The sequence below is a fragment of the Magnolia sinica genome, chromosome 14, assembly GCF_029962835.1.
Source record: "Magnolia sinica isolate HGM2019 chromosome 14, MsV1, whole genome shotgun sequence".
NCBI classification, from domain to species: domain Eukaryota; kingdom Viridiplantae; phylum Streptophyta; class Magnoliopsida; order Magnoliales; family Magnoliaceae; genus Magnolia; species Magnolia sinica.
The window spans coordinates 30,611,528-30,638,126 of NC_080586.1; the positions used below are offsets into that span (position 1 = coordinate 30,611,528).

General features: G+C 42.2%; 1 non-coding gene across 1 annotated transcript; it reads right to left on the bottom strand.

Annotated features, from left to right (window-relative positions):
* Positions 1–19,477: 19,477 nt before the first annotated feature.
* On the bottom strand, positions 19,478–19,634 carry LOC131226364 (U4 spliceosomal RNA). The gene has a single exon (XR_009161754.1). It is a non-coding gene; the product is annotated as a U4 spliceosomal RNA (small nuclear RNA).
* Positions 19,635–26,599: the final 6,965 nt, after the last annotated feature.

Consider the following 26,599-nt stretch of genomic DNA (forward strand, 5'->3'; position numbering starts at 1 on the left):
CCTCTACAATATTTGGACCATCCAAACTCTAGAAAAGGAGATCCCGATTCTCCCCAAGATGACTAAAAAGAAGAAAGAGAAGTAAAGACAAGGCAGTTCGCTGTTTCTCACGTAGGATAACTGCCTCTTACGGAGAAAACAGACTTAATGTCCTCATGCATAGGAAAACCAAAGACATTTTTTGGCTCAAATCTAAGCCATCTGAATTGAAAAGAGGGGAGTTCTGATCGACTCCACATCATCCGAAAGAAAGAAGGACGAACGAAAGTTTGTGGAATCCTATGAATTTGCACGCGATCAGATTTGTTGTGCTGTGAAACAACACCAAAAATCCTAGGATTTTCATAACTATAAGGAACACACCATGGGGTTTTTGATCCAAGAAGGATCTAGAACCAGCTAAACCGCAAGGCGATGCTACTGCGATTCATTTTCACACGCTACCTCCAATTACGTAAGGATACCAAACGTTTCCAAGTCGAGACTAGGAACTCGCCTCTACTGCAAAAGCTCTCTAAAATATTATATAAGACTCCCTCTTACAAACTTCCCAGCACGAAAAACTGAGAGTGATAGAGAAAATAAAGAGAGGAAGAAAACGTGAGAGAAAGAGAAAACAAAGAAGAAAGAAACAGGAAGGAGAAAAGGAAGAAGGAAAGAAAGAGAAAGCGAGAAAAGAAAAGGAGAAAGAAAAAAAGTGAGAGAGAAGAGAGACAGAGAGAGAGAGAGAGGAGAAGAAATCTGGACGTTGGTAGTCACCGAACATCATCGGGCGATCCTGACAAAACAAAGAACTCCGACTAGTGTAAGTTCTTTCTTTTTCTTCCTCCCTACCCTCATGATCTTTTTCTTTCAAAATCCTTTGACACTTAGATGAGACGTATGAAGCATGATACTTGAAATCAATGAATCTCTAACGCCCACTTTAGTTAAAAAATCAATCAGGTGGATCAGGATAAAGGATTGGTTCAAATTTTATTCTCGAACATCTAACCTTAGTAAACGATCAAGCAAACAAGGTGAGGGTTTTATCCTTTAGGCTTACTTGATTTAGGTTGATGTGATGTATCTTTCCTTTCACACATTATGTTTTCTATTACTAAGATTTCCTCTTTGAGATTGTTTAATTTACCATTAACACTTATTTACCTTTTTAGGAACTGTAATTTAGTTTACATTTTCTATCAATGCAAGTGATGTATTAAAAGGTATCATTATCGTGGACATGATGCGTTACAGGTAGTGGCCCTCTTAGTCAGGATGTAATTTCATAGGTTGGCTGGCGTGGTGCAAAATCGATGTAAGTAAATCACCATGCGTGTTACATCACTTCTCGGGATTGGATGTCGTAAATAGTCGTTCCATGAATACATCGTGTTACATAAATCTCACAATCGCGTTGTTGTGTCACCTTGAGATGCTTGCATAAATCCACGTTAATGTTGGACACGCCGGCGAATATTCATAGTGTGAGAATGCAGGTCGAGTCGGATATTATCAACAATTTTCCACATTGTGAAAATGATCACTACGTATGATGAGCTGCACACACTTTGTTAGGCATACATTCATATAAATTGTTTGCACATACCGATATCTCTGGTAGTAGTGGAGTACATGATGTATCAGAACCCTTACGTTACTTTTATGAATCTCTTGAATCATTGTTAATCTTAAAGGATAACCATCACTATGAGTAGGGCTTTGACCCTCTCTAACCGTATAGATGATGTATGTGACGTATAGATTGAAGACCTAAAGGACTATCTCCCTATGAAAGATTATACTGAAAGAATAAGAAGATAATTTTATGAATTAGTTTTATACTTTCGCTGCAAACTCGATAAATGTAATAAACTCTCATTGAGAGGGCATTTAATTATTTACTGAATTCTTTTACTCTGATGAAATAATTAATACAGTCAATTTTATTCTCATAAATGTTACCTTCATGAAGGTATCTAAATGTGATCTAAATGAAAAAAAAAAGGTACAATTTTATTGAAGCATCCAATTTATACATCTAACCTTAGTGAACGATCAGGAAAACAAGGTGAGGGTTTTATCCTTTAGGCTTACTTGATTTAAGTTGATGTGTTGTATCTTACCTTTTACATACTATGTTTTCATATTATTAAGATTTCCTCTCTACGATTATATAATTTACTATCAACACGTATTTACCTTTTGGGAACCATGATTTAGTTTATATCTTCTATCAATGAAAGTGATGCGTTAAAAGGTATCACAACTAGTGAATCAAATATTTTATCGTGAACATAATGCGTTATAAGTAGTGGTACTCTTGGTCAGTACGTAATTCTGTGGGTTGGTTGGCGTGGTGTACAATCGATGTAAGTAAATCGCCATGTGTCTTACATCACTTCTCAGAATTGGATATTGTAAATAGTCGCTCCATGAACACATCATGTTACATAAATCCCCCAATCACGTTATTGTGTCACCTTAAGATGCTCGCATAAATCCACGTTACCGTTAGACACGCCGGCGAATATCCGTAGTGTGAGATTGTGGGTTGAGTTAGATATTATGAACTATTTTCCACATTGTGATAGTGATCACTACGTATGATGAGCCGCACACACTTTGCTAAGCATACATTCATGTAGATTATTTGTGCATACTGATATTTCTCGTAGTAGTGGAGTACGTGATATATTAGAACCCTTAAATTACTTTTATGAATCTCTTGAATCATTGTTAATCTTAAAGGATAACCATCACTATGAGTAGGGTGTTGACCCTCTCCCACCGTACGATGATGCAGGTGATGAGCAAATTGAAAACCTAAAGGACTATCTCCCTATGGAAGTTATACTGAAAGAATAATAAGATAGTTTTATGAATTAGTTTTATACTTTCGCTACAAATTTGATAAATGTAATAAACTCACATTGAGAGGGCATTTGATTATTTACTAAATTCTTTTACTCTAATGAAATAATTAATACAATCGATTTTATTCTCATCAATGTTACCTTCATGAAGGTATCTAGATGTGATATAAATGAAAAAAATGAGGTGCGATTTTATTAAAGCATCCAATTTATACATTATTAATACTTAGTTTCCTCGGGCACGAGTATAAACTCTGGCTGGGAAAATTTGGGATGTTACACAGCCTGCGATTCTCGCCGAGGATCCCGGGAACCAACTCCAACACAGATCTCTTCACCGACAATCTAGAAGAATCTGGCCGCACAGTTCCAGAATCTTATTAAGATTCTATCTCCGCTAGAATAGGGACGAACTCCCTTTACGCCACCGCCTCTTCCCACCTATAAAAGGGAAGGTCCTCAAAGGAAGAGGTATGCACAATCTCTAGCCCTAACTCATGTGTATCGATCTAGACCCAGCTTCCTAACTTTGTCATCAGAGGGTCTCCGGCATACGAGCCAGGGTCTTCTTTGTTTGTTCTTTGTGCAGGTTTATGAGCCACGAGAAGGGGCGATCAAATTTTTGCATCAATAGCTTAGCACCGTCTGTGGGAATGATGTTTGAAGCCATTCTCATTTAACATTCAAGCTTAGCAATAGCGAAAGGAAAATAATAAAGAAAGAAAGCCCCCACTTCCTCGGCCACGCCCGATCTTGCACCACCAAAGCAACCCAGTGGCCACCACGACATATCTTCCCAACTCCAAGCAGACTCCACACTCGCAAGACCCACGCAACGCTCCCAGAATCGAGGGGGACATCTAATGACCTTTGAGCAATAGGTCGAGATGTTAAACAGCAACATGAACTCAACGAGACAAATATTAGAGAAGTTATGACCTTGCGTCGCCCAGACCACTGGGCAAGCTCCGGACCCAATGCCCAGCCTGCCGGAAGCACCCACTACCTCCCAAAAGAGCAAACATATCGAGACTTCGAAACCAGCTCACTCTCACATCTCGGACACTGTCGCATTAGCAGTGACTGACCTACGTCAAGGATCCGGAGACAACAGCCAAAATAATGGCCAAAAGTGAAGTCCCTTGGGAAGCCGAGCTTAAAGACCTGCAAGGTTAGATCAGTGAAATTTGTTGAACTTATCAACCAGCGGCTCTATCCTCGATTGAAGCGATATCAAATGAAGTTGAGCCACCATTCATAGCCGACATCATGCACGCGCAGTTACCACCTAGATTCTGCATGCCCTATATCACCTTGTACTCAAGAACCAATGACCTATCCAAGCACCTAGATTCCTTCAAAGCATGGATGGAACTCCATGGTGCATCAACCGCGATTATGTGCCTGGCGTTCTCCCTAACCCTAATTAAAAAAGATCTAAAATGGTTCTAGCAGTTGAAGCTGTGGTCGATCAGTTCCCTTAGCTCACGAAAGCGTTCGTCACAAACTTTATTGGGGGTAAAGAGAGCCTTAAACCAGCCTCCCGTCTCTTAAACATCATCCAAGGAAACGACGAACTGCTGAAGGATTACATCAAGCATTTTAACTTAGAAATCGTACAAGTACAGGGACATTCGGAGGAGATCGCCCTGGCCGTGCTCATGGGAGGTCTCAAAGAAGGCAGGTTCCTCTTCTCACTTGATAAGAATCCCCCAACCACAATGGCCAACTGGTAAACAGGGCTCAGAAATACTCCCACGCTAAGTAAAACGCAAACCTTTAAAAAACTGTTCGGAATAAAGGAGGCTCGGCCAAGGAAAAATGATTAAAGGAAGAGTTGGTTGCAGCAAAAGATAGCAAGAGGAAAAGGAACGATGAGCCTCCTAGGGGCCAACGCCTGAGCAAATGCCCTTAGAGCAGGTTCGGTTCAGATACCCCTCGCAACACGATGCCCAAGCAGGTCCTCATAGAAGTTTGGGACAAGCGAATTCTAAGGTGGCCAAATAAGATGAGGACCGACGCCGACCAGCGAGATAAAAGGAAGTATTGCGCTTTCCATCATGACCACAGCCACTCGACGAGCGACTGCTTTGACTTAAAGGAAGAGATCGAGGCCCTCATCTACAACAGGCACTTGCGTGAATACATCACTAAGAGAGAAGAATGAGTGAAATCTGAGGACAAGCAACAAATCAACAATAAGCCCAAAGGGGAAATTCACACTATCTTTGGCGGACTAGCCGGCGGGGGTGATTCCAACAGAGCTTGGAGAACTCATGCTCAGAGTATCAACCAGAATGCTTCAAAATACTAAGTACAAGTCGCCAGCAGTCCGCCAAAGGAACAGAAGATCACCCCCTACAATCTGACCTTCACCGAGGAAGACGCTAAAGTTATCCACCACCCCCATGACGACACACTAGTGGTGACTATGACCATAGCCAATCACAGAGGGTTTCAAATTCTAGTTGATACCGGTAGCTCAGCAGACATTCTCTTCGCCTAAGCGTTCGACAAGATGTTGGTTAGAAGAGATCAACTCAAGCCTATCAAGAGGCCTCTGGTCAGGTTCGTGGGAGACAAAGTTACCTCAAAAAAATCAATCCAACTCACAGTCACTGCCGGGGAAGGGTAGAATTAAGCAACGGCATGATAGACTTCTTGGTAGTCGACTGCCCCTCCGTCTACAATGTAATCCTCAGGCAATCCTCACTCAATGCCCTGCGAACGATCGTATCCATGTATCACCTAGAGATGAAGTTCCCCTCCGAGCACATCACTAGGTTGGTCAAAGGCAATCAATAAGAAGCTCGGCAATGCTATACTTTAGCATTAAGGAAACACCAGGCAATGAATCTCACCTCCCTCGATCCCTGAGAAGAGTCTGATGAAAGAGGACGGCCAATGGAGGACCTCGTGTCCATCCCCCTTGACAAATCAGACCCCGCTCGAACAGTTCAGGTCGGATCTTCCCTGGCCATAGCACTACAAGATGAAATCATGGCTCTTCTTTAACGACACTCTGATATCTTCTTCTGGTTGCACCAAAATATGCCCGACATTGACCCAAGAGTAATGGTACATGAACTTAACATCGATCCCAACCACAAGCTAGTCAAGAAAAAAGGAGAGCAATCGAGGCAAAGCGATACACATTAATTGGAGAAGTGGTCGGGAAGCTCCTCAAGGCAAGTTTGGAGGAAGAGATTTACTACCCGAACTGGCTAGCCAACGTTGTCCTGGTTAAGAAATCCAATGGGAAGTGGTGGGTCTATGTTGGTTACACTGACTTGATCAAAGCCTGCCCCAAAGACAACTTCTATCTCCCTCAAATCGACCAACTTGTCAGCAATACAGCTGGACACGAGCTCTTGAGCTTCATGGATGCATACTCTGGCTACAACTAGATCGTGATGCACCCTTAAGAAAAATAAAAGACAAGCATTCTCACCAATAGAGGACTCTACTGCTACAAGGTCATACCCTTCGGGTTGAAGAACGCTGGCACTACATATCAAAGGCTTGTAAACAAAATGTTCGCCCAATAAATTGGATGCTCCATGGAGGTCTACATTAATGATATACTGGTCAAAAGCGTCAAGGCCTTGAACCACCCATCCGACCTGGAGGAAATGTTTACAATTTTAAGGAAATACCAGATGAAACTCAACTCAAGCAAGTGCGCCTTTAGTGTCAGCTCGGGAAAGTTCCTCGGATTCTTAGTAAGCCAAAGAGGAATAGAAGCAAACCCTGATAAGATCTGAGCTCTGTTCAAAATGAACTCACCAAAGACAACAAAGGAAAGCTAGTGCCTCATAGGAAGGGTGGTCGTGCTCAGTCGATTCATTTCTCGAGTGACAGACAAATGCTTGCCCTTTTTCAAACAACTTAAATGAAATGAAAAAAATAGTATGGACAAAGGAGTGTGATCTCACCCTCCATGAGCTCAAGCAGTACATGGGGTCCCCACCGCTACTCTCGAAGCCCGAACAAGGGGAACCACTCTTGTTATACCTTACAGTATCAATAGCTATAGTCAGTTCAGTCCTTATCAAAGAACAAGGTGGAAAGCAATGGCATGTATACTATGTCAGCAAGGCCCTGGTCCCAACAGAGACCAAATATTTGAGCATCGAGAAGCTTGCCCTGGCCCTAGTCATTTCCATGTGACGTCTCCGACCTTACTTCCAGGCCCATCCCATTGTGGTCCCGACAGACCAACCCCTTCAACAAGTGCTCCAAAAGCCTAAACTATCAGGAAGACTCATGAAGTGGGCAGTCGAGATCAGCGAGTTCAATATCGACTACCATCACTACACCACTATCAAGGGATAGGTGGTAGCCAACTTCCTCATCGAGCTCATACCCAGGGATAACTCATTGGAAGTGCCACCCAACAACCAAGTTAATCGGCCTTGAAGCTAAGTAACCGAGACAGGGTAGCAAACATGGACGCTGCATGTAAACGATTCATCCAACTCTAAAGGCAGTCGAGTCAGTATAGTCCTAGAAGCACCAGACCAGACCTGCACACAGTATGCCTTGAGATATGGATCCCAAGCTTCGAACAACGCAACAGAATCGAGGACCTCCTGGCCGGACTAAGGCTAGCATCGGCAATGAGAACTTAGCACTTAGAAGTTCACATCGATTCGCAACTCATATCATCCAAATAACTAGTGAATATTAGGCAAAAGGGGAGAGAATGAAAGCCTACCTACAAAAAGCTCGAGAACCGATCGGCAAATTCCTAAAGTGTAACATCAGCTTAATCCCCAGGTTAGAAAACTCCAAAGTGGATATGCTGGCTAAGTTAGCCATGACAGCCAAGGACGACATCCCGAAACCAATCCCAATCGAGTTCCTAACACAACCGAGCATTAATGAAGCCGATCCCATCACAGTGCTTCCCATAAATCCAATTCCAACCTAGATGGACCTGATATTCAATTACCTTAAGGAAGGTAAACTGCCCAAAGATCGGTTAGAAGCACACAGGCTCTACTCTAGAGCAGCTCGTTATACCATGCTTGAGGACATCCTGTACAAAAAGGGGTTCTCACTTCCTTACCTCAGATGCTTACGGCCTGACAAAGCTAAGTACATCCTGAAAAAGACTCATTAAGGAATTTGTGGCAACCACTCGGGCAGCCGAGCCCTCACCCACAAATCCTCCAACAAGGTTATTTATGGCTAACCATCTAGGCAGATGCAGGACAATATGCCTGAAAATGTGAGAAGTGCCAGCGATTTACAATGATATCTCGCCAACCGCCCAAGTTACTGACCCCCATGATCGGACCATGGTCGTTCGCCCAGCGGGGGATCGACATTATCGGTCCCCTGCTGACTAGCAAAGGGCAAACCAAGTTCGTAGTCGTTGCCATAAACTATTTCACTAAATGGGCAGAGGTCAAACCCCTGGCCACAATCACCGAGTAGAAGATCACAAACTTCATGTGGAAGAACATAATATGTCGGTACAGAATCCCCCACATGATCATCTTCGACAACGGGAAACAATTCAACAATAATCGATTCCGAGCTATGTGTGATAATCTTAGAATATGGAACTTCTACTCATCACCTCAGCACCCCCAAGAAAATGGTCAAGTTAGGGCAATCAACAAAATTATCAAGGGTCACATCCGAACTAAACTTGAAAAAGCTAAAGGAGCCTGGGCGGAAGAACTCCCCCTTGCCCTCTAGACGTACAGAACTATAGCTCAGACAGCCACAAGAGAAACCCCTTTTTCCCTCACCTTCAATGTCAAGGCAGTTGTCCCAGTAGAAGTCAGCCTCCCATCCACACGAACCCAGTCTTACGACGAGGACCAAAACACGAAATGGATGATGCTCGACCTGGAACTACTTGAGGAAAAGATAGAATAAGCTTGACTGAGAGCCACAGCTCGGTAATGACAGGTTGAGTGCTTCTACAATTTAAAAGTGAAAACCAGAAGGTTTCGAACCAAAAACTTGGTTCTCCGCAAGACGTTCCAGAATACTAAACAGTCAGGCTCTAGGACTCTAGGCCTAAACTAGGAAGTACCCTACACGACGACTCCCACAAGTTAACCAGGAATGTATCAGCTCATGAACATGGAGGGACAAGCTCTACCTCACCCATGGCACGCCGAGCACTTGAAAGTCTATCACCCGTGTCTCTGTCAAGCGCAATCTTAAGTCCTGCTTTTTTATTTACATTGTTTATTATCTACTTACCTTTTCTAAAGGAATTACAATAATAATCTCTGGAAGTTTATTCTATCTATATTTTCTAAGTCCCAACTCTCAACCTATGAAATCTCACAAGGGTTCTCCCTGTGGAGGAGAAAAGGACCCTCACTAATGTTACTCTAAAATGACTAAGGCCTCTGGTCGAAGTAGCTAGAGAATTGTGGGACAAATTTCAGCTACAACGTCTGACCCTTAAAATAGAGGTCAGACTACTAAACGGACAACACATTATAACAGGCAATAAGATAATCTTTTCACTGAAACAAAAAAAGGAGATTACAAAATCCTTAAAAATACAAAGATAAGTAAAGCTCTCTAGGAGCATCTACGGGAGCCTCAGTAAGAGCAGGGGCCTCGGCGGGAATGAAGGCCCCTGCAGAGACAAGAGCATGAGTCGCTAGAGGATCAGCAGTGAGGTTGCCTGCGGTACCCTTGCCCGAGCTATCCAAATCTAGGTTTGGATATTTCTCCTTGACAATCTCCTCGTACCAAGTAAAACGTATGTTGTAATAGTCTTCAAGCTTCTCCACGTACTCCTCGAAAGCCTTAAAGGCCTCCACTACGGCCAACTTCAGTTTGGGGACTGAGGCCTCGACCTTGGCCAATCGGGCTGAGACCTCCGATGCCTTGGACATCGCCTCTGCCAGCTCAGCCTCCAACCTCCTCGCCTTTACCGCCAAGGCGGCTTCCTTTGAAGCACTCACCGCTAGGGCCTCGTCGAGCCAAGCCTTCTCTCTGTCAAGCCAAGCCTCCGCTGCATGCAGGGACCCTTGGAGATCCACTAACCGAGCCTCGGCCGCATCCCGAGCGTCGGCTATGACTTTGAGCTCAAAGGCACCTTCGCAAGATCAGCCTCAAGCTTCTCATAACCGAGACCGACCTCTTTGAAGATGAGTCGAGCTGAGAGGAGAGCGGGAGTCACATAGAACGAACAGAAAATTTAGAGTACTGAAAATTAAAGTGTAATATACCAATCTCAAAGAAACCCACTCTCAAAAGATGGACCGTTGAATCACGTCCATCGGATGTTGTTCGGCTAGAGCAGTGATGTCCTACTACTTCACATGGTATGAAGCCCACGTGGCCAGCTTTAGTACGTAGCTTAACTCAAACGTCGAACCACTTCCCTCCACCCCATGAACAGACTCCCTACAGCAGGAACCGACCAAGTTCCCTCCAACCCAAGAGCAATAAAAGCGGCCCCCTCGGGATCCTGGACACAGACTTCCTCTGATGCCTGATCCACTCCAAGGGTTGCTGCAATAGCCAAGGTAACGACCTCCTTCACAGGAGGGATGACTACCCGTGGAATCCCGGGCGGAGGCTGAACAGTTGGTCAAACTGGGCCCAGAGCTCGGCGAGGAGCTCTCTCCTTAACCCGCTTCCTAAGCCGCTCTACCAAGGCCTCAGACAGAAGCTTCTGCCTCTTTGAAGAACGAGGAAGACTTGACATGCCTATAGGTGGAAGAACATCATCAAAGAGCATAAGCTCGTGACAAGAGTTTAAAGCCAAAACTTAAAGTAGCCAATACCTATCGACTGAGGAGCGACTCGGGGGATACCGGCCTGGAAGAGGGTCTGAGGAGTGGTCAGAGTCTTCCAATTCCCTCGGGCAAGATCCAACATTCGTAGACAAGCTATGCATTGAAGTCGTACAGGAGAGAGCTCGGGCTGCACACGCGAGGAAGGCACTGCAAAGACCAAAAATAAAAGTTAGTGCAAGAGTAAGAACTACCTCAAGCCAAGATACAACTCGAAAAAACCCGACCTGGCGTTGAGAACTCTGTGGGAACACCAATAGCTGGGTCTGCCCACTCCCCAGACACGAAGAACCACTTGTCTTGCCATCTCTTATTGGAAGAGGGATTACGAGTGATGATTCCTCGACTTTAGTTGGCCCAGGCAGAAAGATAATAAACCCTAGATGGGCATGGTTGGGCTTAACCTTGTACAAATACTGGACCTCCATGACGGACAACTCGGGGAAGCTGAGTTGCTGCCAAAGAACGCACATCCCGACAAGGCCCTCTAAGCGTTCGAGATCAACTGGCCCAGGGCCAACTTAATCGCCGCAAGGAATCCTGTATCGTTGGATATAGAGGCAGGCAGAGGCCACATTGGAGAGCGACGACATAGATGGCCAACTCGTCTGCACGAGGCTGACCAGGGACTTCCCCCAACCTTGGGGCCCGAAGACTCATAGACTCGAGAATCCAATAATCTACTCTAATCATAAGGAGATTGGCCTCTGACATAAAAGAGCCGAAGGTTCCAATCTCCTTTACCGCAGCCGCCAAACCACCTAGCCTTATTCGAGCTCCTTCATCACTCAGACCTTGGAACCTAACCTGCTCATCCCCCATATCCGAAGAAGACGGGATGACCCTATTCAGATGAGTGTCCTTGGGGGAGCAATACGAGCAGTTATGGAAAGCCCTAGAAACTAACCTAACCATAGACCAATCCGACATCCTGACCGAACTAGAAACAAGAAGGCAAAGACTACGCTAAAAAGGGAAAAAACAAGCTAGAAAGGGAAAACTTGGTCAGGAAAAGCAAAAAAACCGCCGGAAAGAAGAGAAAATGAGGGATTTTCAACTTATCAAAAGTCGCCTGCTCTAGGAGATTGCAGAGAGAAATGAGAGAACTGAAGAGCTCTGGGTGCCTTCCCCCTTTTTTATACCCGTCACACCCAGCACATTGATGACACCCCATCAGCACCCGAGCATGTGGAGGTGTAAGGTCACGCGCCAACACCCTCACTGCAAGACACGTGGCATGCGACTACCTTGAGCCCCGCCCCAAGGACAGCTGGCACTTGCTAGGTATCGGCAAGCCGAGTGCCGCCATCAATGTTCACCATCATGAGACCTCTGCCTCAAGCTCTGCAATCATTGACCTCCCATCACTCCCATCATCGATAACGTCGCGCAGCCGCTTCGTCACTTCATATCGCCCGACCTCCCGACCTATCACCCATGGACTTTAACTCAAGTCTTAATTCGACTTAATGTTGGACCCGATCTGGCCAAAGCATTCACTACTTATTCAGCCCACAATGTAGACTAGTAAGTAAGGGGGCTTACTATTATAAGAGAAATATGCCGACCTACTGTCGGTAGGCCAGGTTAGGAATTTTGATAAGCTATGGGTGCAACCTAATGGTTAAGCCCTCACCTCCAGACCAGCCATAGGAGATACTCAACCTCAACACAAGGTCGAGCTCAGCCTCGATAGAGAGACAGAGCCAAACCTCAACAAATAAGACGTGCCTAACCTCGGCAGAGAGGTCATGCCCGACTTCAGTAAGTGGGTCATGCCCTACCTCTACGCGTTAAGGCCTCAACTAGCACGATCGACTAGGCCCGTAACCAACATTAGGCTGACCCCGACCAAGCGACGCCTAGCCAGCCCACAATTGGCACCAAGTATCCCAAAAACCAACTCCAACGTGGATCTCTTCATCGACAATTTAGAAGAACCCGCCTGCACAAATCCAGAATCCTACTAAGATTCTATCCCTGACAAAATAGGGATGAACCCCCTCTATACCACTAACTCTTCCCACCTATAAAAGGGAAGGTCCTCAAAGGAAGAGGTACACACAATCTCTAGCCCTAACCCCTATGTATCTAAGCAGACCCATCTTCCTAACTTTGCCATCAGAGGGTCCCCAGCATACGAGCCAAGGTTTCTTTGTTTGTTCTTTATGTAGGTTCAAGAGCCAAGGGAAGGGGTGACCAAATTTCTGTGTCAACACTAGTTTAACTCCAGCCTTGTTAATGAGCAAACTAAAGACATGGCCAATGTTAGGCACATGCAACACATTCTTTAGCATGAAAGTCTTTCCCGGATTTCATTTTCCAACAATTGGAGAGGATTAAGTATTTTCATGAACACTTGTTCCTCATCTCCTATCGCTTAATAGGAGGTAAACATGCTCTGATCCTTACATACATGGCCAATTACCCCAGTGCCTTATATCCATTCCATTTGGTTTACTAGGAATACTTTAGAAACTACATCGACAACCATGTCCAGATTTTCTTCAGCTTTAGTGAGATTAACTTGAGATTTTATTTTCTTTTTCTTAAGCCTACATTCATTTTTATAATGTCTAGGCTTCTTACAGTAGTTATATGGCTCATTTTTCTTCAATTAGTCGTTTATTTTATTTTTGAGATTACACTCCTTGGAGTGATGTCCAGACTTTCCACAGTTGTAATAATTCTCTTCCTTTTGCCATTTTATGGCTGACTTGTTTCTACTAGGTTAGCTTTTGAAACTAACTCATTTGCATTTTTAATTTGGTCTTTTTTTCTGTTAGCCTTCTCTATTCTTATGTGTACAATTATATTTTTTTAAAGAAATACCATTTTTCTTATGTTTCATTCTGCTTTTGTATTCTTTCCAAGAAAGAGGTAGTTTTTCAGTCAGCGCTCCTAATAAGAATACTTTGTCCATTTTCATTAACTTAATCAATTACTCATGTACTAGATTATGATAATCATGAATCTGGTTTGTGACATGTTTATTGTTTGTCATTCCATAATGAAGGAAGTTTATTATAGTGTGTTTCTTAAATCATGCATCTTTAAGGACATATTTCTTTTCTAATGTGGTCCAAATGTGCTTAGCAGCTTCATAAGAAACATATATGTTGTTTACGATCATTCTGTAAATTATACGTATGTATACTAATGTGGATATTAAAACTGATTTAGTTAATCAAATTCAAGTCTTATGAATATACTAAAGAATTCTAATGCATTGCAAATACAAGCCCCCAAACCTAGGTTTTGGATTCCAATGCATTCTAATTACAAGTTGTCGAATACCCATTAGGATTCAGAATCACCATAATTCTAGTGTAATTGTAATTTGCATTCCAAATACAAACTTCCATAGGAGCCCTAAGGACAAGTGTTTGGGGACCATATGTGATGTACTGTATAATTTAAAATGTGCATCAGGTGCGCCTTTTACATTCATTATAAATCTTATGAATCCCTAATGGATATATTGGATGAAAATCACACATCATGGTGGGCCTCACACAGTTGAAACATAGGGGTAATTATTAGTATAAAGAATGAATAAAAAAGAAAAAAAATCATGTGCTTAACATTAAAAGTCATCACAATTGGTTTTCATTCCATCTTCAATTTGGAAAAAGCCAAGTATCAAGCTCAATTAAAACATATGGAAAGAGAACATCAAATGGGTTCATAGAACCATGTGAACTCAAGCTACAAATTAGGCTTCTTAGAAAGTGAATTGAACAAGCCTACTATGTGTTGTAACTTGGGTTTGGGGCAACTTGTGTTGATATTCAATCAACCACGAGGCCACATGTCTTAACGAATGGATCGTATTTGGTCAAACGCGTGCAATTAAGATAGTGCGGCATGCCAAAGTTGTATTCGACTCGAGTACGATTGAACACTTGTGACCCCATGCTCTAAATCAACTATAGAATCAGACCTATGAAGGTCGACCTGATTGTCCAACCACCAATGTTGTAATGATCAAGCAATTTAGAAGGAAAGGATTAGTCCTTCTGAATGGATTCGTTTGCCTTGAGCTAAGAACTTTTCTTTCAACGATGATCATGGGCCTTAGGTTTTTCAGTAATGCAATGATGGATGGAAAGAATTAAAAATTAAATGTAGAAATATCGATTTTTTTAATTTAAAATGAGGGTTAGTACCATTGGTGAAGAAACAAAATAAACAGGGAAATATATAAAAGATAAATACATGCGACTGCTTGTATGGACAAACGATCGAGGAAAATGGTCAACAGGATGTGACCGAAGTGTGATCTTCCAAGTAAGGACTTAATTGATCGAGGATCTGAGATAGTAGGTCATGGATATTTACACTAATCCTAGGTGTACTGCAGTGATGGTGTTGGACAGTTGTTATCCTAAACTCTGGACGTTCTACAAAGAAAAGTGAAGGAACTAGAGTTAAAACTAAGATAAGTAGCATTACACTATGTAGAAAGATTGTGCTTGGCAAGGGCTCAAAGCTCTTCATCAGGTGGTTCTTATATAGATTTGGAAGGGTGATCGTCTGTATCAAGATCTCTTGGCTAGCCTAGCTATAAAGATCCTAGAAGACTACAGGATCAGTCCGTATACTAGATGGCCTCATATTCCCCATACTATTCTTTCATTTCCTTTCATTTTGAAAGAAATCAGTTTCTTGAAATTCACTAGTTGTCGTGAAATCTCAAGTCCGTATACTAGCCTTGCTGTATGTATGTGAATTGCAATAGAGTTTCTATCTCAGTGGGTCTTTATAAGCTCGTTGAGCATGGTGCTTTGCCACACGTGCCACTCGTGTGAGGGCTATGTGTCTCTTAGCACATTGTCTCAGCTATGAGCATGCACATGGCTCTAAGTCGTTCTGCTTTTGGCAGGCAACAAGTTGCCGAAAGGTATGAGGCAAAAATATCCTCGAGGCATGAGGAGAATTTCATCATTTCATTAGTCTGCATGGACATGTCAGGATGGGTGTAAACAGCTTGTACCTAACTAAGTCGAGTTGTTAGGGCTATCGGGCTGGGTTAGTGTTGGAAAACTCCAACCCAATTTGAAATCAAGTTGGTCTGTAGTCAAGCAAGTGTAGGTTTGGTTATATCCGGCTTTGAATGATCACATGTTTGTAGGTCACGTTAAGTATAGTGTAATGCATGGTTTGTGCAGGTTTGCCACCTTGTGCTAGGTTGGGCTGTCGAATGGGTCCTCTTGAGGTCAGATTGGGCTCTGGTTAACCATCAACCTGCCCCAACTTATACAAGTTGCACCCCATGAGCTTACTCGAACAAAATGAGGTACTTGAAACTGTTTTGAATTAAAATTTGTGGACTGAAACCTAAATTAATTGAGCTACCAATCAAGTAACTACAATCATAGCTATAAAAATGAAGAGAGGTGTCGCATTACACATGGAAAAGTGACGTGTTGAATCTGACCCACCCACGAGTGGCCCTTGTTATCAGATGTTTTAAATTTGTCTGTAACTAGGTCTATCGATGGCAACGACAGACCACTCGATCCCATCGAGAAGCCCACTTGATCCCATCAAGAAAATCCCCTTTTTTGGCCTTTGTTCGCTGGACAGTTTTGGGGTCTAAATCAATTTAATCGAAGGTGGCTTTTATCCCATCGATAGGAGGTCAATGGCACTTGATGTCATCAAAGTTCTCATTGATTGGCTTGCGCAGTTTTACATAATTTCAGGTTTTCTTTCCTATTTTAATTTTAATCCTTTTTTAAGGGTTTTTAATCTGAGATTAGAGAATTGAAAATTACTTATGGCTTTTGATGAGCAAATGGGAGTACAAAGTTAAGGTTTTTTGTGGTGTTTGGGGTATATTCTGGTATCAATAAGCTCTTTTATCTCTTATAAACATTGATTATCATAGTGGTTTCATTGTCACATTGTGTCGTGGTTTTTTCCTACGATGATTATTTCATATAAAACCTTATGTTTTCTATGTGCTTAGTTTTTTGATCTCTTATTATTTGATTCTAACCTGGGGTTGCTTCTACGCATCCCTCTAACAAGTAGTATCAAAGATAACTTTGGGGCTTTGAGTTTTTTTAATATGAAAACATGTCTTCTAAGAGATCTAATGTTAAGCATGAAACGGAGAAGATTACTGGGAGAAATAATTTTGAACTATGGATGGTTAAGATGAGAGGTCTCCTAGTTCAGCAAGGATTGCAATACGCTCTCCTTGGTAAGTTAAAGCATCCTACATCTAAGACTAATGAAGAGTGGGATAAAATAGACAAGAGGGCTACAACCTTGATACAAGTATGTCTAACAGACAATGTCCTATATAATGTCCTAGATTAAAAGACCATCGCAAGAGTATGGATAAAACTGGATGGTATGTACATGAAGAAATTTCTGGGTATTCGTCTGTATTTTAAGAAGCAATTCTATAATCTTAAGATGATAGGGGGATCTGATATTGATAAACACATGAGCACTTTCAAGCAGGGAGCTTCAGTGGAGCGTAAAGCGAGTGGCTATAAATGGATTTACTAGAAGAAACATAATATATACAAGACAAGATTGATCGCGAAAGGGTATGCGTAGAAGGCGAGTGTCAACTTCAGTGAAATTTTTGCGCTTGTAATCAAGCAAGTGCCTATCATATTTGTTTGGCACTAATTGCTTAATACAATTTAGAATTAGAACAGATGCATGTGAAGACTGATTTTCTTCATAGAGAGTTAGAGGAGCAGATTTACATGAAGCAACCTTAAGGGTTTGAAGTGAAAGGGGCAGAGAATAAAGTTTGAAGGATCAAGAGGTCGTTATACTGCGTCAAACAGTCGCCTAAGTAGTGGTACAAATGGTTTGATACTTTCATAATAGGTCAATGATTTACCATAAGTGAATATGATCATTGTGTCTATTACAAGACATTGAATGACGAACAGTTGATCGTACTGGTATTGTACATAGATAACATGCTTATTGTCAGTCATGACATGCCTGAGATCGATACGTTGAAGACTCAGTTGTCAAAGACATTCGAAATGAAAGATCTGAAGGCCGCAAAGAAGATTCTCAGCATAGGTATTACAAAGATAGACAGAGGAACAGACTACAGTTATCACAGTCAGAACATCTTAAGAAGTTATTGACAAGGTTTGGTATGGACAAGGGGAAACCAGTTAGCACACCCCATATTGCTCACTTTAGGCTTTCTTCTGAACAATGTCCTACTATAGATGGAGAAAAATAAGTGATATCTTGTGTTCCATATTTGAGCATTGTTAGCAGTTTGATATATGTCATGGTTTCTACAAAATCTGATATTTCACATGAAATGCGTGTTGGAGCAAATATATGGCTAACCTCGGCAAGCAACACTGTGAGTCATTAAAATGGTTACTTTGGTATATTCGAGATACAGATTATGTCTTGACATTTGAAAAGTCAGAGGATAAGTTGGTAGGTTATGTGGATGCAGACTATATAAGTAATGTAGATAACAAGAGATCGACTTCTGGCTACTCATTTATGCTAACTGGTGGAGTGATCAATTGGATGTTAAAACTTCAGTCTGTGGTGGATCTTTCCACAACTGAAGTAGATTATATGGCAGTAACTAAAGCATACAAAGAAGATGTTTTAGTGAAGAACTCAGTTTACCATTCTCGTACTAAATATATTGATGTTCATCATCATTTTATCTGATGGGTGCTTAGGGAAGGTGGAGTGACTCTTAAGAAGATTCACGAAATGCTTATGTAAATTTTTCCTGCAGATAAGTTCAAGTTTTATGCCACTTCTCTGGGCTTGGCAAAGGCTTTACGAAGGTGGAGTATGTAAAAGAAGCAATGACGATGGTGGAACTATTATAAAGGCAATTAGAGATGGAACTTGGAGTTGTGGTTCGTGATACACGGTGGTGATTATTATCAAATGTCTTAAATTTTTCTATAACTGGGTCTGTCGATGGCATTGACAAACCATTTGATCTCATCGAGCAGTTGTCGATCCCATCGACAGCCCACTCGATGTCATTAAGGAAATCCTTTTCTTTTTTTTCTTTTTTTGCTTTTTGCATTTGCTCACTAAACAGTTTTTAGGTCCAAATCGATCTGATCGAAGGTGGTTTCGATTCCATCAATGAGAGGTCGATAGCACTGATATGATTGAAACTCCATCGACCGATTTACATTGTAGAATTGTTGGTTTTGTTTCCTATTTCAATTTTAATTTAAGAGTTTGTAATCCGTGATTAAGGAATAGAAACTTGCTTAGAGCTTTTGGTGAGCAAAGGAGAGTATAAAGCTAGGGTTTTTTGTGATGTTCAGGGTATAGGGTATATTCTCGAATTGTTAAGCTCCATCTTCTCTTGTAAATATTGATTATCATAGTGGTTTCATTGTCACTTTTTGTTATGTTTTCTTTCTTTTTTTTTTCTTCTTCTCGCAAGAGTTTTTCCACATAAAATATTATGTTCTTTTATTGCTTGATTCTAATCACGGATTTATGTTCTTTTATTGCTTGATTCTAATCACGGATAAGAGCATTAACTTATCTCACGCAAGAGCATTAACTTGGAGTGGGACCACTGCAATGATAAGTGGTTCATGATAAATAAGTGTGGTTATGATAAATAATTATCAGGATCCGATCCCACGCATTAGAGCAGTACCTTTGTTCGAACAGGATCTGTTCATATAGCAGTCCCCACCATCATGCCGATCTGTTCATATAGCAGTCCCCACCAACAAAGATGGCTCACAGTAAGGCATAGTGGATTTGGACGGTGACCAGGTAAAGGTATAGTTTGATGTCAGGTCATACCCAAAATAGAAAAATTATATTGATGTTTTGTTGGGCCTTACCCTTGATTAGAGGGGGCCCTTCCAGAAATTCTCAATGGCACTGAGCTGAACCCAGGCTAAAGAGGGGGTTTGGAAATAGTTTTCAACCAGCAATTGACGCGCCTCGGTTATAACCTCACTAGCTGCGTCATTGCCCCAAGCGCAAAGATGCGACAGCTGTTTAGCTACCTTATACTTTTATAATCCCATTTCCATATCTCGTCTGTCTACTGTCGATATGGGATGATCGCTTTTCTCTTTCCTTCCTCCTCACATTAAATAACAGGGCTATGCTGACTGTGCATGTAATCCCTTTCATGATTCACTTACGTGTATTTGCGCACGTAAGCATGCCTAGACGGTCCATTACTTTTATTAATATTGATCAGATAATTTAAAAAGTACATTCCTTGGCACGAAAAAAATGGACAGAAAATTTCATTTATAATGGATAGGTCCAATCGTGATTGTTTACGGTCATCTAGTGCTTTGATTTCGTATGGCTGTGGAAGAAGTTTGAATTCAATGTAATGAACAGCTCAGATAAGCCTGGTGAATGATAACGAATCCAAATGCAGCTAGATGCATGAGAAGGCTTCCATACAAGAGCCCGCTAAGAAGAATACTCCGCGCGAGCATGGCACGGAAGGGAATCAATTTTTTTTTACACACGCACACACACCCCACACACTCACGAAAGGGAATCAATTGCCCGTGTGGGGAAGTTCCTGCGGTTGGATGCTACGTGGGGTCCACAGGTATTCCCCTGAAAAATCCACTCCGTCCATCAGTTTTTCAAGAATACAATGGGACAGGGAAACAAAAATTAGGTAGATATAAAAGTCAGGTGTTCCACACCACACGAAACAGCAGGGATTGAACTACCATCACTGGGAACTTTGCGGGGCCACAGAAGTTTTGTATCTGAACGGTATTTGTTTCTATAGTTTATCTGAGTGGTAATAACCCTATGAACGGTTTAGATGGCATATAAACATCAGGATCGGCTTTAAGAAAGTCTCAATGGTGGGCATTTCCATTCTCACTGTTTCATGTGGTGTGGCCCACTTGAGTTATGCATCTGCTTTATTTTTGGATGACTGTCCTTTTGTGACCGTTAGAAAATGATGGACAGAGTGGATTTCTCACGGAAATCTCTGTGGGCCTGCATAGCTTCCGACCACAGTGGGCAAATCACGTCCGCATGGCACAGGTTTGAGTGATCAAAGACGATCATTTTAGCGTGGCATACATCCCCATATGCCCCAGCCCGGGATAATCATCAGCAGGGCCAAAGCGTACAGAACTGCACTGAAAATGGACAGTCTAATAGTCCCCGATCAATTTACATCTGTGAGCGATTGGATGGCAAGGATCTTCCATCTACAACACGAGGCCAGGCAGATTTCCCTCTGTTTTCTGCAAGCATTCATTGTAAGATGTTTGTTTGTTAAGCCCACACGCCTCAGTTGCAAGGCTGTCCAAAGCCCAGGCCCAGGTTGGTTTTATCCCTTTTTGACTGGCTGGGCTAGGCTGAATCAAACCTGTGGGCAGACCCATTCACAACCGTCCACACGCCCTAGTTGGGCTCTAATGTGTTGATGGCCCGGCCCGCATGTCAGGCGGTCGACTCATCGTGTAAGCTGCTAATATTGGTCGCGGACCATGAGCAACCATTTTCTAAGGGGCGTTGGATTGTAAATTAACGTAAGTATGTTTGGTTATATATATATATATAGGAAAAGGTTCTATACGGTCGAGCTCATGGGAACTCCCCATGAGGTCGAGTTGTGTGGGCCCCACCATGATGTATGTCCAACATCAACACATGAGGTCGAGCAGTGTGGGGCCTACCATGATGTATGTCTAACATCTAACCCATCAGTCAGATGCACCATTCCATTGTGGGCCTAGAGCTTAAAAATCAAGTCAATCCTGACTTGTGTGGGCTACACCACTTACAAAAGTTGAGAGGGGTTACCCTCCATTAAAACATTCATAATTATTCTTTGGGCCCACCGAGATGTGGTTCACAAATCCAGCCCATCCATTATGTGTGTCCCACTTGGATGAGGGGTCAGACCAAATTTCAGATGCATCCAAATTTCAAGTGGGCCCCACAAAGTGCTTTTATATGTTTTAGGCATGTCTTCACATGATTTTAGATGGTATGGCCCACCTGAGTTCTGTATATGGCTGATTTTTTGGATATCCCATAATTTAAAGGGAACCCATCAAATGCATGGTGTAGATCTTCAACATATATCATGGTGGGACCCACACAGCTCGACCTCATGGGAAGTTCCCATGAGCTCGACCACATAGAACATATATATATATATATATATATATATATATAGAGAGAGAGAGAGAGAGAGAGAGAGAGAGAGAGAGAGAGATAATGGTCTCCTGTGAACCATCCTGCACGCTACCTTGGTGCGGTCCAATTCCCACCGCAAAGAGGAAATCAGACTGCGTACTGAGTAAACTTTGTTGGGCCCACTGTATATGGATGTGGTCTATCCATGCCGTCCATCTGTTTTTCAAATGCATTTTAATGGTTGAAACCAAAATTGAATCATTTCCAATGCCCAAGTGGACCATAGAACAGGAAACATTGGGAATAATAATTTCCACCGTTGAAACCTTTCTACGGTCTACAGTGATGTTTATTTGTCATCCGGCCTGTTCATAAGATCACACAGATATGGATGAAAGGAAAACACAAATATCAGATTTATCCAAAACTTGTGGACTCCAAGAAAATTTTCAACGGTTGACATTCAATTCACATTGTTTTCTGTGGTGGGGTCGACTGGAGCGTTGGATGTGACTCATTCTTTGGATATTACCCTAAAATGATCTCTCCAGATGGATTAATGAGGTGGATACAAAACATATATCATGGTGGGGCCACAAATTTTGGTGATGTCACTTCTCAACTTGTAAATAGCCAATTCACGCCCAGGTCTCCTGCGGGGAAGGAATTGCGTACTGAGTAAACTCTTTGGGGCCCGCCGTGATTTATATATACCATCCACTCCTTACATCCATTTTAACAAATAATTTTATGGCTTAAGCCCAAAAATGAAGTATATCCAAAGCTCAAGTGGGCCACACCACAGGAAACAATTTGAATTGAATGTCAACCGTTGAAACTTTTCTTGGGGTCCACAAGTTTTGGATCAATCTGATATTTGTGTTTTCCATTCATCCATATCTGTGTGATCTTATGAACATGCTGAATGACAAATAAACATTTCCAAATTTGAGTTGCGATGATGGCTGGAAGTGGTTAGATCTGAAGATTTAGATTTATATAGATTTTTTTTTAACACACGCACACACACCCCACACACTCACGCTGGTGGAATTTCACCACCTATGGGTACTCGAACCCTTGACCGGGAGTTGAAATTCCTGTTCTATGGTCCACTTGAGCATTGGAAATGATTCAATTTTGGTCTCAACCATTAAAATGCGCTTAAAAAATGGGTAGATGGCATGGATAGACCACATCCATTTACAGTGGGCCCAACAAAGTTTACTCAGTACTCATTTTACGACTTACATGAAGGTTGATACACAAATTCCTTACGATATAATTTGCGGGAGACCATTACTATATATATATATATATATATATATATATATATATATATATATATATATATATATATTATCCTTCAAGTTTGCTTGGTCCATCCATTAAATCCATCTTCCATTTGTGGGGCCCACCTTCAATGTGAGTCCTTCATTATCTAAGGCTCATCTTGAACGTGGGTCATTCATCACTAACACTTTTGATGTTGATAGTCTATTATGTGTAGGCCCACCATGATGTGGGTTATCCATCATATGAGGTCCACCATCAAAATAAATTGTTCATCATGTAAGGCCCACCTTCATTGTCCACCACCCATCGTATGAGCCCACCTTTTATGTGGACCGTCCATCATGTGGGCCCATGGTAGGCCCCACCTTTAATGTGGACCATCATCATTATGAAAGGCCCACCTTGGATTTGAGTCATTCATCATGTAAGGCCCACCTTGATGTGGGACTTCCATCATGTGAGGTTGTGTACGCTAGAGGGGGGATTTCCCGTGGGACGGGAGATCGACTCTCTCTTCCAATGCTTACCTCACTCGAGGGCTTTCATTTGGGGGTAAAAAGGTGTTATTTTGACCAAAGTTGCCACTAATCAATTATTACGATCCTACGGTCAGTTAAACCCTGTAAAAACGCTTATGATTTAGAACTTAATTGTTAAGGCATAAAATGCGGGATCAAAAGTAGATCAGAAAAAAGGAAAGAGGAGATTAAAAAGAGGAAATATGCAAGGAAGAATGAAGAAAGAGCAGGAATTCATGTGTTTGTGCTAACCCGTTCAAACCATGTTGGTTGCGTGGGGCCGCGCAAATAGCATAGGAGGTCCACGCACATGCACAACATCTAGTTGGGACTATTTAAGATGAATAGTTGGATCTGATGGAAGGTGGACCCCATGGCATGGAGATTGAGGGTTCGCACGTGTGGAGGTTTATATATACCTCACTCCCCCTCTCATTTGGACACGTTGAAGATTCCAAGGAAGATCCGATCTCTGGAGAAGAAGAGGAGCTTGAAGGTATTCAGGAGAAGGAGGAAGAGAGGCAAGTTGTGCGGACCCACACAACCAGTAGTGTAGTTGCGCGGGCATCAATAAATGGGCCGAAATGCTGTCAAAATGTTATCTTTTCTTCAGTTCCAGGGTTTCTCCGGAAGGAAGAAATGATCATTGTATTCCTCTCAATGAGATGACCAAATTACAAGCCGAAACGCTACCGGATTGGTTATTCAGATTTGATATTCAAACTCTTACAATATTTGTATTTTAGATATACTATCTTAGAATCAAGGGAAATCAAAGAATGTAAATGAACTCAGTATGAATAAGAAATGATGGTCGTTCTCTATACATTCTCTCTGTTATGATTAAATAAGATAATCTCTCAAATCGTATGCATTTGTTTCTTGTCGAAACAAAATGGCGACTCTACTGGGGAATTTTTATCTTATTTAAGATTAACATTGAGAAGGTTACGGGGACTTTTGTCATAGTTTGGCGTCTTCTGGACGCTAAAATGGCGACTCTCAACGGGAACATCCTCCCCTTCATCTCTAAGATAAAATACTTTACCATTCGAATATTAATTACAATTTTATATTTTATTTTATGGTAAGAAGATAAAACTGCAAACTATGATCAATGGCAAACCTAATGAAGAAGGTGAGTTTTTATTTCACTGCGTCCGGATTCGCGATAGAGTATGCAACGAACCAGTCCTCAAATCATAAGGTCCAATCTCTCGCAAGCAAGGTTGATAAGTCCCAAGCGACAGTCGAAGTTATATCTGTTTCGCCTTCAGCACAAGAAGGTCATAAAGACTGGGTTGTTGTGACATCTCGAAGAACAAGGGCTCGAAACGCAATAATGACCATAGTGAATTCACCTACACAAAGAGTCAAGGAGCCAATAATGCGAAATGCTACCAGAAAGAACCCCAAACTCGCTCCTCCCGCAATATATCCTGGGAAAACCGTTCCTCCATTAACATCGCATGATTTCCCGGCCCTGCCTACTGTGAGAGCTCGATGGACGAAAGAGCAAAAGGGTAAAGCACTACTCGCAAGCTCACCAACTCTTGTACACTCCAATCAACCGACTGTTGTGGAAGTACAGGAAAGTCGAATGACACTCCTCTTTTCATGAGCCCCCATCGCACCGACATATTCCCATTCTACCCCGACTCCAACTTCATCAGGAAATGGAGAAGCCGCCGTGTGCATGGTCGGAACAAGTCAAGGACCCCCGCCGACAACAGAGGACCGTATGACCGAGATGGCACAAGCACAAAGAACACTAATGGAACAATGCAGGAATCTTCAGGAAGCTTTAGCAACTCTTACGCACAATGTAGGGAAAATAATAGCTCCTCCAATGATGGGTAATATGAACGGATGGGAACAACAACCTGAAGGCTCTCAGCCGCCAAGAATAGGATCACTCGGATCTGCTCCTGCAACAAGAGCGATAACTCAAGAGGAAGTGCGACAGGTTGTCGAAGAAGCCGTTAGAATGGAAAGAGAACGTGAGAATGTTGGCCGATTCAGATATCGAACGCCGTATCCGAGAGAGGTAGAAGATGTTCCCTTTCCAGTTAACTTCAAGCAGCTAGATTTTCAGAAGTTTAACGGAGATGGATAACCATAAGAACATTTGATACATTTCATTACCAGTATGGGAAACTTCTCTACAGTACCGCAATACAGCCTTCAGTTGTTCGGTTCCTCCTTGACAAGCAAGACATTTCGATGGTACTCCAGTTTGGCACCAGGATTGATGGGGACTTGGGAACAGATGTAAGACGCTTTCATGTCTAATTTCTTCTCATCAAAACGCGACGTCAGCATCACAGAGTTAGCTTCAGTACAGTAGAGAGAAGCGGAACCTGTAGAGAAATTCATAGACAAATGGAAAACATTGAGAGCTTCTTGTAGGCAATTGCCGGAAGAGAAATAGTAGGTTAAGATGTGCTTAAACTCCATGGAAACAGGAATTGCATTTGGGCTTACCGGTGCTGATATCAAGACTTTCCGTGATCTAGCCACAAAAGCCCATGCCCTGGAGTTGATGACTAGGAAAATGTCAGTGTTTCACTATGAAATGACTAGAAGAGGGCCCAATAGGTTGATTACAAACATTGTGGGTCATGAAAAGAGAAGCCATGATACAAGGGAAATGAGAGGAAAGAAGGCCGAGCGGAAAGAAGAGTCAAACCATCCTAGAGGTAGATTCGATGATAAAAGGCCCAGGTCGGTTAATTCTCATGAAGGATTCGCATTTGAAAATGTGGTCCCTATGATGAACCAACTATTGAAAGCTGGTACGATAGACTTACCTCCATCCAAACGCCCTAAAGAGGCAGCAAGAACAAGAGAAAGAGACTTCTGTCATTATCATCATTTGGTAAGGCACCCGACAGAAAATTGCTTCACATTAAAATGCAGAATACAAAGAATGATAAATAGGGGCGAGATAATAATTGGAAAAGAAAAGAAAGAGTGCGAAAGCAACAGTGAATGTATTAAC